General features: G+C 40.8%; 1 protein-coding gene across 7 annotated transcripts in view; it reads right to left on the bottom strand.

The window, feature by feature from the left end:
- Positions 1-8,686, bottom strand: part of FAM172A (family with sequence similarity 172 member A) — a 273,126-nt gene that overhangs the window by 104,839 nt on the left and 159,601 nt on the right. The gene's annotated exons all lie outside the window — the stretch shown is intronic.

Raw genomic sequence — 8,686 nt, forward strand, 5'->3', positions numbered from 1 at the left:
TTTAGAAATTATCAAGAGTTCAAAACTGAAGCACAACTTGGAGTACAAGTCTTAAAACCTCACAGATGGACCTGAAGTCTTCCACTCTTGCTGTTTAAACACTGCCAGCTGGACTCCCACTACGGGAACAGGATAGAACAACATTCACTTTTCCTGTACTTTGAAGCTTCCTCTTCCATTCTTTCATTTTTGACTAATTTCAGGAAGGAAAAGTTCTTTCATGAGCAAGACCACTATGGGAAAGTGTATGTAAACTGAAAAGTCTTGGGTCATATCATCTCATGAAGAGAATTCTCTAGTCACTGGTAAGGAAAAGAGAGTTCGTAATTTATTATTTCAGGCAATGAGAGACAAGTAGTAATAACTTCCCTTCCCTTTCCTGCTTTACTATACATCAGGCATGCTTCATCACCAACAAAAATTGCTTAAGAACTCCTCACTTTGACTGACATCTTGGAAAATGACACACAAAAAGGCAACCATTTAGAAGAAATGTTCAAGTAGGAAATGTCAGTTAAAGCACATGCAGAAAATTCAGAATTGATGTCTATTTTAAAAAGAGGAAATAACTAAAACTGAAAGTATTTAAGAGAAACCTTACAGACATTTGTAAAGAAACCTATTTTAAAATATATTGGTTTAAAAATTGCAATAATATAATTTTGCAAGAGTCCATAAACAAATGCTCCAGTCCACCTATAGACATTTTCAGGTTGGAGAGCCAGAATAGTGTAGTGGTTCAAATACCATCTGAGGATCTGGAAGACCCGAGTTCTAGTCTTTTTACTCTGCCATGGAAGCTTTTTGGGAGACCTTGTGCCAGTCACACTTACTTAGTCTAATGTATTTCACAAAGTTGTTATGTAGGAGGGGAAAAATGGTAAGCCATTCTGGTTCCCAACTGGGGAGAGTATTGGAATATAAAAGAAGTAAACAAGACGTCATGTGATAAAGTGCCACTGAAATCTATGGAAGTAAGTAGGTGGGTTTGGGTCCTTAACTATTAATCTTATTACTCCCATCCAAAGAATATTCACCACACTGAAAAATACAGTACAAGCAATTCCTATATTCACTTTTGGGCATCTGCAAGAATGCTCCGAGAACACTGATGAGAATACAGATGTTCCCTTGACTAATAGGCTTTGGGCATTATTAAAAAATTGACAAGGAGGAGAATGCCTGAGATTTTTATTTTCAGAAGATTCAATGTAAAATTCAAACTCGTGCAGTAAAGATACACAGAATTTAGATGCATATACTGCTTGAGCAAAATGATGCTGCTAAGGAGTACTTAACCAGAAGAAGGATTAGCAGTACTTGTATATTGCCTCTCCATGCCAAGCCCCTAGGCAGAGAGCAAGCAACGGGTTGGATCCCACAACTCATAAGCAGAAGGCACTAGTTGTGGATTTTTCTAACTTTTCATTTCTATAGCAGTCATTTCTGTTGCTGGGAAAGCTGATTTCCTGGGGTGAAGCAACAGCTGTGCAAGGTGGGGGGGGGATGCAGTTAAGATGGGGGATAATGATCTTCATTTGTTTTTAGTCTTTTGGCTGATCTGGCCAGTGTTTCTATTGGATAATACTGTTATTATCAGAAAAAGTAGTAGGAAGTGGGTAAGCAATGAAGAAGGAGGACAGAGGAGCAAATCACAGGAGAGTTTGTTGAACTAAGGAAGGTAAGGAGAGGAAGAAGAATGTTTATACATAAGATGCAAAAGTGAGGGTCAGCCAAACAAGCTGAAAAATGATGATTCACTAGCTCTCAAGGCTTCACTGGTGTTTGCTAGTCCACTGGGGGATTTTTAAAATTTTAATTTCCAAAGAAAAGAAACCAAGCTCACAGTCACGTAAACCTGACATTGGGCTTATTCAAAGAACTTTAGTGATTTCCTTCATCAAAGGCTGAAGGAAGCATTTTCAAAGCTGAAATAGTACTACACAGAAGCTTTGTTCTCTAAAGGTTGCAGTATCTCTCTTGTACTTCACTTTCGAAGACAGAATGTAACTCCCTGAAGTACTTTGCTATTGAAAGAATCCCTGAAGAGGGATAAAAAAGAGGCTGGAAATTGGCAAATGCTGAAACATTTCCAAAATCTATTGGTTGACTGTCATAAATTGTCTGTCCTAGTAGACAGGCAACTGGCCTCCAAAAGACTACAAACTTCCCATTTTTCTGCTCATTGGCAAAAGCTCATAAGAACATCAGAGTGCAAAAGGAGAGTTCAAAGTAGTTTTTTTCATGATTCTTCAGTATCAGAGAGACTTGAAGAAAATAAGGTGAACAGTGAATATCATTCACTACAGCAATGCTAGCAAAGCAACTTCCCAGTAGTGCTTAGAGGCCAAACTAGACATGACATGGAAGACCCACCATCAAGGTGTCCTTTTGTTTTGTTTCAGTTCAGAGCAGCTGTGAGGCCCCTGAATCAAATCAGGGAAGTTGCCCTGGGGGAGATATATGTTTAAACTTTCTTGTGTGGGCTGTCTTCCCAATCTAAACACCTTCCAAAGTTACTATTTATCTTCAGGGAGAAAACACAGGGACAACACTGAGTGACCTGTTTCTTCCTATAGTGCAAATATTATCTACTTTAAAAATATTTCTATCCCATCTTTCCAGTAATGAGATCCACAAAGTGGCTTATAGCAATACATAAAGAACAGTTAAAATGCAAATTATTCCTTTTTATTTAAGACTATTTAGTGTTAGTTTTACTCAGCAGCCAGTCACATCACAGACAATGACAGGAAGTGTGCTGTTCTACTGAAAAACTGTGGGGCAGCCACCTTTGACTTGGCACAGTCTCTTCCAGCTTCAGCTCAACTTGCTGAAACTCTTTATGGGGTATCCTGACTAACTTGAAAATATTTCTCACCACATCCCTCTGAGACAGCAAAACATAAAGTGAATGGATGGCCCAACAGAAAGAGCACCTTCCCTACATTGCTTAATTACAATACCTAGCAGAATATTGCAGTTTTCTGAACTTGGAGATACTGTACAATCGCTTCGTCTGTGCGCTGAACTATGAAGTCTTGAATAGGTGCTGCTTAGCAGAAAGAATAAAGCCCACATTGCAAAATACAAATGAGGAAGCACGGGCATCTACAGTAGCAACAGTAACCTGCTTTGAAATGCATTTGGCAAGGAGCCAACCTTACCTTGAGACCCAGCTGACCAGAAATCCAGATCTGCCACTAGAAAGGATTCTTTGGTGCCACACATCAGCCCCCAATTACAGCAGGTTTGGGGATACCAGTGCCTCAATGCAGTGTGAAAGATGTGGAGGACCCCATGAACTACAAGGTTGCCAGTTTAAAAATATAGTGTACTTTTCTAACTAAATTAGAATATTGAGCAAGTGTTCAGACCACCTCCACTACAGCAGTAAGGAAGTCAGGCCTGGACCCCAAGTAGCTGCACAACATGAACTGCAGACACCTGCTGCAGAAGATATTGTTAACTACTTAACCATCTGTGAATTATCCTGCTAGTTTAAAGCAATTAACAGCAACAAGTATTATTATGAGCATTCCAAGCATCACTGTAGACTATTCCATACCAGGGTTTTCCATGATCTCAGAAACTTCCCAGCACATCATTCCATGTAAGCACCCAAGGATTACCACTTTCTGCTTCAAACATACTGATCAGATCAGTACAGGGTGTCTGCAAAGTTGAAACACCATGCCAGAGATTCCATGAGATTTTACAGCTACTAGTTGTTAAAGGCCACATTAGCTTTCTTGGCTTAGACTGGTTTGAGAGACTAAGGAGTATATTCATGAGCAGCTACCAAATTGATAACTCAATTATCTGCAACATTCTAATAGAGTTTGTTGGCTGAGGGAACAAAAATTCTATGGTCATGGTTTCATACAACTATTGCTTGTTAGTATGATCATATTCCAAATATTTGGAAGTGATTCCTGTTTCACCAGTGATATTCAGTTATCAAACTTTTACCTTTAGGTTTTCACAGCCTGCAAACTGCCACATGCTATTGTCTTAATTCACATCAAAAGATTTTTCCATATTCCTTGACAATGGACTGATTGTTAAGACCTATGCTTGTGCCTATGCCTGATATTTGTATATAGTTATTCCTACCACCAAAACAGCTCAGCCATAGAAAAGGTGGGAAAACCTGCCTAGCATAGTTAGAAGGCTTCCTGAGCCTGCCATAAATAGATAGGAGGGTGAGGAGATCTCCCACACACACAGACAAATGCACATTCTGACTGGTATACAAAGACTCAGAAATTACCATTCCATGCATGTACCTGATTGAGGGCTCTGACTCTTGAAAGCTACACTTCCCCCCAGAATATCTTGCTAGCTTTTAAGATGCCACTGGACTCAAGTGTAGATGAAGAACTGGATAGTCGAGCTACCATCTTCTTCTTTTAGTGCTAGTGAGGCTCCAGAAGCAGAAAGTGTTGAGACAGTGGTTGCCCAGCTAAGAATGTACTGATTCAAAATCTGTATGACCCAAAAGAGCCTTACTGAAGCATCAAGTATCACTCTGTTAACCCCAGTTCATATTTAGGGAGGCTGTTCCTCCTCCATCTGCTTGTTCAACTAAAACAGCAGTGACATTATCAATTGCTATTTGAATAATCTTCTAAGTAGCTGCGGGTGAAAGGCAGCAAACACATAGTACACTGCTAGAAATTATATGTGGTTGGGTTTTGCTGGGGAACCACACACCCCTAACTGTATGATGTCTAGAGTGAGCTGCTTAACTTACAAGGGAGGCATCTGTAGTCACGTTTACACTGGGGAGGGCAATACCAAAGGGGGTGCCTCCTTATAAAGTTGTTCTTATTTTTCCACCACAGGAAGAAGAGGACAGTTGTCCAGGGGATAGTAAGTCTCTTGGATTCTCAGTGTAGAAAGGGGTTGAACATGAATCAGAGCTGGAGTGATTTCAGGCAAAATTTTGTGCAAGGGTCCATAACAGTGGTAGAGGCTATGAGATCTAGCAACCTTTGAATGAGCAATGCTGTTTACAACCTGACAAGTTGAAACTCATGGATCAGAGAGCAAATAGAAGCATTCCTTTCCTAAGGCAGAAATGTTTTGCCTAGGGAGGAGTCTGAATCTATAAAACAGATTCTCTGGGCAGGTTCTAAGCAGGACTTGTCAAAGCTGAGAATGAGTTGGACATCTGATAGTGGTGTGTCTCACAAATAGGCTACTATGTACCAGTAATCAAGACAAGGGAAAATGTTACACCCCAATCTTCTCGGACGAGCTACAATCATGGCCATGACTTTTGAAACACCATGGGGTTGTAGCAAGGCTGAAGACATAACTGTATATTGGAAAAAGGCAGGACCACATTATAAGAAGAGGTATTTTTGAACTCTTGAACTATGGAAATATGCATCCACTCAGTCTAGAGTCACAACCAGATACTGGGGTGCAAAACAGGAAGTACATCCAACAGATAAATCACTTGGATGTTTTAATTAGAAGAATGACATTTAGATTCCTAAGAGTGAGGATAGGCCGCATCCCCACCCCTTCTTTCTTATTCAGAAACAACTGGATTAGAAGCCTAGAGACAGTTCCATCAGAGGCACTCATTCAATGACTTTTTAATAGAAGCGTGTTTACTTCCACTAGAAGCTGAGGTGGGGAAGGGAGGAGTCCCAGAGAAGACCCAGAGGCAGGCCAAACAAACAAGCCAAGGGGCCTATGGGCACTTCTAACAGGCTACCCATTATGGGAAATCACAGGACCTATGAAACCAAAGTGTACAAGTACTGGTTCAGTGGCAGGGGGAGGGGTACAAAAAACTAAATTTCCAGAGGGCAAGTCATGAACAGAATAAAAGCACTTGGGGACACACATAGGTTTCCACATTTTATTATCTGGGGATGGTTCTATAGCCCAATTGTTTCAGTTTGGCATAGGGTGGCTGGTCATCTGTGCAATCAAAATCCTTATCAGCAGTAGGTTGATCTTCCTCTGCTGGCTGTAAATGTGGGTCTTGACCTAGTGATGACAATGGAGGATGCCTCCTGGCATCCAACTATATGGTTGTGCAGTGTACCGATTTATATGGGTCCCTGTCAAAGTCTCATCATCTTGAGCACCATAAGGCTAAAAGGGCCTGTCATAAAGAGGATAGCCAGAATAAGAGGGAAGTTCTAATGGAAAGCATGATCCCCAAGCCTTATAATATTGTTCATAATGTAGGGCCAGGGTTTGAGAAGAAGAATGGGGCTGATGAATTGATTCTGAAAGACCTGGAACTGCAGGCATACATAGTTTGGGGGTCGTGTCCAAGGAGTCAATGAGTTCCCTCTTGCTCATACAGTAGAGGATCCAGCACTTTGATGGTGTAAAGGTGTACGTGTCCTCAGAATTATGAGAACCATGGTCATGGCTTCCAGAGTAGGTTTGGTGGGATCAGTATCACAGGACTGGGAATTCACTGGATATAAGAGTCAAGGTTTGGAAGTCAGACTCAGTTTGTCATGGTGCTTGTGTTTATGGTTGGCCTTCTCCAGAGGTGGTTCAGAGACGCTGCCAGAGGTAGTCACAGGGTATGGAACTGAGACCACATCTCAGGCTTGTGTCAGAACTGCCTTCATAACTGACAGAACCAAGGATGATGTTTCAAATCACTCAGGTATCTTAGTAACTAGAGGGGTGATATGCCCCTTGGAGACTGAGCCAGAAACACTTTCCCCCTCTGAGCATCCTTTAAATGGGACACCCTGTCATGCCTGGACTTCAGGATGAACTGCTTGCCAGTATTACAGTCACGATGTATTTCCCAGAAACCAAGTAAGCAGAGGGCATGTTCATGGGTCTTCTAGACTTTTGACACTTCTTAAAGAGAGCTTTCCAACTCATTTTGAGCCAGTAAAAGAGAGAGAGAGAGAGAGAGAGAGAGAGAGAGAGAGAGAGAGAGAGAGAGAGAGAGAGAGAGAGTGCCAGGAACATTAAGGGGGAAAAAAAGGCAATTTTACTAAGACCCCAATTGAATGTTACCCAGTTGCAGCGTCTTACAGGCTTGATGGTAAAAGGGGAAAAATCACTATTTTATATACCTGAAAACAAGGTAAATAAAATGGACCTGACAGAAAAAAAACAACCTCCCTCTGGGGCAGAAGAAGAAGAACTAAGGAAGGTGCTCTTCCTCCTGCCCCTCCCTTCTCATCCCAAACATGGCAGGAAGCTGGTGTACGAAAGGAGAGCACATCATGCGTTTTAGGAGCATTTGCATTCTCTGCAGCAGGCCTGTACATGTGGGACTACATAGTGATCATGATGATGAACATCTAGTTCTGTGCTGTGTATCCAAATATCTGTAACTAACAGAGACACATTACTTGATCACAGGCTTAACAGATGTGTTGGCAGATTTTTCTCAAGCTTTACTTTTCACTGAGTTGATTTTCAAAAATATATGTACATAGGATATCTTTATAGAGGATGTGTGCACACATGGCCTTTGATCCTCGATTTCTTTGGCCCAACCACTAAGTCTCTTCCACATGTCTTGAGCTCTGCTCTCTTTTGCCTGCTTGACATCTGAATTTTGTTCCTGCTTTTTGCAGTATCCCCAAAGACTGCTCTGACCTGAGCCCCAAAATCTCTTTTTCCACCAAACAAGTTACACCCTAAGTTATTCCATTTTCCACTCCCAAGGCAAGACTGCTAGACAATAAGAATTTGTTTCATCTAACCAAATGAGAAATTATCTTACTGGACATTTAAGGAATTAGGATAATACTAAAGGATCTCCCAGGGTTAAATAACTTTTCAAGCTTTCAATTGAAGAATTTTTCCTTTCCCTATAACATTAGGCAAGCCAAATTCATATATGGACAATTTGGGAACGTTGCTGAGCAAATGACAGGGAAAAATCACTGCAATAGTTAAGGAAGTTGCTAAAACAACTTTCCAACAATTTAGGCTATTGAGTTTTAAACCCATGCTCTTTAAATTTCAAATATGTGCTGAAGAAAGACTCTTTACAATACAGAATGAATAGTGACAGAGTAAGTTTCACTCACATTGTCCCGTCAACATTCTCTGCCCATTTTCTGAAGAAACCCTTTCTGCTCCCAAGGAGGTCATTTCTTCTCATTTACAGAAAGATACTCAACTGAGAATGCCAACATGCGTGTTAATTCTTACTTCACTAGGCGTTGGTCAGAGACAACTGATTCATTTAACAAAAGCCACTGAAAAGCCATCAGCTGGGAATAGCTCTTCGTCACTGCTAAACGGGGCAGAGCTGAACCAGTGACCTAGAAGTGAAAGACTTTGTAATCTGATTACCAATCTTTTGAGCTATGCAGTCTACCCCCCCTTTCATTTTTACTGATAAGAGAGACTCTTATTACCTAAGCAACTTTTGTAGCCTTTTAGCAATGCAAAAGCTTTCATTTAGTGCTCTAAAAGGAAACTCTCATGGGCACGCTTATTAGTCCATCTCAAGCATCGTCTCTGTACTACTTTCCCTCTATTAATTTCAAAATAAATGTATTGGTATAAAAGTATGCTGCAATGCTTTTTATGATAATGATTTATGGTAAAGCTCTTGCTGGTTATCAGAGGTGCTGATGAGCCATTTTCACATGGAAGTAGAGATAACAGACCACTTAACAAAATCCAGGGAAAATGTGAGCACAAATAGTCAAAACAGTGCAAATAT

Source organism: Sphaerodactylus townsendi, linkage group LG07 (assembly GCF_021028975.2).
Source record: "Sphaerodactylus townsendi isolate TG3544 linkage group LG07, MPM_Stown_v2.3, whole genome shotgun sequence".
Classification (NCBI taxonomy): domain Eukaryota; kingdom Metazoa; phylum Chordata; class Lepidosauria; order Squamata; family Sphaerodactylidae; genus Sphaerodactylus; species Sphaerodactylus townsendi.